General features: G+C 41.6%; 1 protein-coding gene across 4 annotated transcripts in view; it reads left to right on the top strand.

Annotated features, from left to right (window-relative positions):
• The window catches only part of ANXA3 (annexin A3), a 91271-nt gene that overhangs the window by 46058 nt on the left and 42926 nt on the right, over nucleotides 1–2287 (top strand). The gene's annotated exons all lie outside the window — the stretch shown is intronic.

Genomic DNA, 2287 nt, shown 5'->3' with positions numbered 1-2287 from the left:
CCTTCTTTTCCCACATTGGCCTTCTCTCCAATTCTTGAGCATCTAAGCTTGTCCTCCTCTTGGGGTTTTCACATGTTATTTTTCTAATTTCTGGAGTGCCTTTCTCCCAGACATTTTTTGCCAGTTCAGTCAGTTTTATTTTCTTAGTTGTACTCTTTATTATATTTAAATGATCTTATTTCTTTTTTTCCAACTAAAAGACCATTTCCATTGTATTGAAGAACGTTGTCAACTTGTTCCAGATCTTCTGTCCTTAGGGCAGCAGCTGGAGTAACGTAGGTCCAGCGCGTATTTGCTAAAGGAAGGATGGCAGGAAAGACAGGACTCTAGGCCTGAGGCATACCCGTCTTCCGTCTTCCCATCGGAGCCCTGCTGGAGTAGCGGTTACGAGTTGGGTCGCGATCTGCACGGTTGGCAGTTTGAAACCACCAGCAGCTCCTCTGGAGAAAGACTGGGCTTTCTACTCCTGTACACAGTTGCAGGCTTGGAAACCCCCAGGGGTCCCTACGAGTCAGCTTGACTCGATGGCAGTGAGTAGAGCCTTCCCAGCAGATGGAAGTGTTCGCTTCTGTTCGACGGACGGTTGGGCCAGTTCAGATTGTCCAGAAAACAGAATGCAAGGTAGGTAGACAAAAGGTTGATTGAAAAAGGAACTGCCTATGAAGGATAAAGGAGAAGAGTAGCGTAGCTGGGGCACCAGCCTTCAGGCTCTCGTGCAGGTCTGACACCTGTAAAAGACCAGGAGCAGGAGCCCAAAGCGCCAGTGAGATTCTGAGATACTCCTGCCAGGCTACCGAGGAGCACCGGAAAAGATTGTTCTTTTGAAGAGTCCCATGTGGGGCAGAACCAGCCCAGTTCCAATCCCTCTGTTGTACTGGTTGTTTGGGAACAGAGCAGATTTGTGAAACATAATAACGAGTCCAATTGTATGGCAATTAGAGTCTGTTGGCCAACTCAATGAGTTGCAGCATGGTCTGGAGAAGGGAAATGTGAATAGGTATACTGTGTGACCACCCCAAGGGCAAGGCATAAAGCAGATGTTAATGGTAAAGATATGGTTCACCTATATGGGTGAGAAAAAGTGTTCTTTTACATGAAAGGGCTGCAAATTGGCAGTCTAGAATTGGGTGTGATAACACTACCATTATCAGGGACTCAGGCTCCTGTAGTCTTACTACTTGGATGTCTTCAGCCCACGGTTTCCACTCCTTGTGAAAGATGGCGGCTCCAGCTCCAATCATTACAGCTTCAATTCAGTCAATGCCTAAAGAAACTGAGAAATACTCCTTATTTGTACAAGTTAAACATTGAGAGCTCTGTTACTAAGGAAGAAAGACAAAAGAGATGTTGAGGGCAACTAGGCATTTCTGCCACAAGGCAGAATTCAGCTGTGGTTTAAATGCTTTATTGGCCTTATTTGATCAAATTCACATGTAAGTGATTTCTCTTAGAGTGACAGTGTGATTCAGTGACCTTCTTACAAACAAGGGCTCAGCGGTAACTTGTCTCAGACTCAGACTATAATACACATTATTCTTTGAACGTCTTCCTGCATCAGGAGGATGGCAATGCTGACGAAACCAGTGTAGTGGTACAAGTAAAATTGATAATAATTGTAGAGCCCTTTCTAAATACAGTGACAGATTTGAACACTCAATAGAGTGATTATTGTTTGATTATTATTTATACCTTTGAATGTTTTCTACTCTGTACTATTTCTTTTAAAAATATTCAATTGATTGTGATGCTTGAGTAGGGAAGTTTCTTGGGAATTTTATGCTAACTCAATGACAGAAATTTTATTGTGGTAAAAATATATTTAACAGAAGGTTTGCCAATTTTTACATGTACAGTTTAGTGACATTGATTACATGCATCATGTTAGGGTCTACCACCATTAGCAGAAACTCTGTGTCCCTCCAAGAATAACTCCTCTTTTCTTCCTCCCTCATCATCTCAGTAACACTACCAAGCTGTGGTAGTGTTTGCTTGTACATTTGCTTGTTCATATAGGTGAGGTCATACAGTATTTGTCTTTGGTATGGACTTATTTCACTCAACATAATGTTTCCAAGATTTATCCATGTTGTTGCATGCATTAGGACTATATATAATATTTGTATGTTATATTTTGTTTATCCATTAATCTGATGGACATTTAGCTTATTTTCCTCATTTTTTTCCAGAAATGAACTTTTTGTTGTTGAGAATATGTCCACCAGAACAGATCCCATTCCAACACTTTCCACATGTTCCGTTCAATTGTCCTCCCCAACTAACGTGAACT

Source organism: Echinops telfairi, unplaced genomic scaffold (genome assembly GCF_000313985.2).
Source record: "Echinops telfairi isolate 266 unplaced genomic scaffold, ASM31398v2 ScPeMD7_7468;HRSCAF=8506_0, whole genome shotgun sequence".
Taxonomy (NCBI): domain Eukaryota; kingdom Metazoa; phylum Chordata; class Mammalia; order Afrosoricida; family Tenrecidae; genus Echinops; species Echinops telfairi.
Note: the sequence above shows the minus strand (reverse complement) of the source record. Positions and strands in the feature narration are given on the sequence as shown.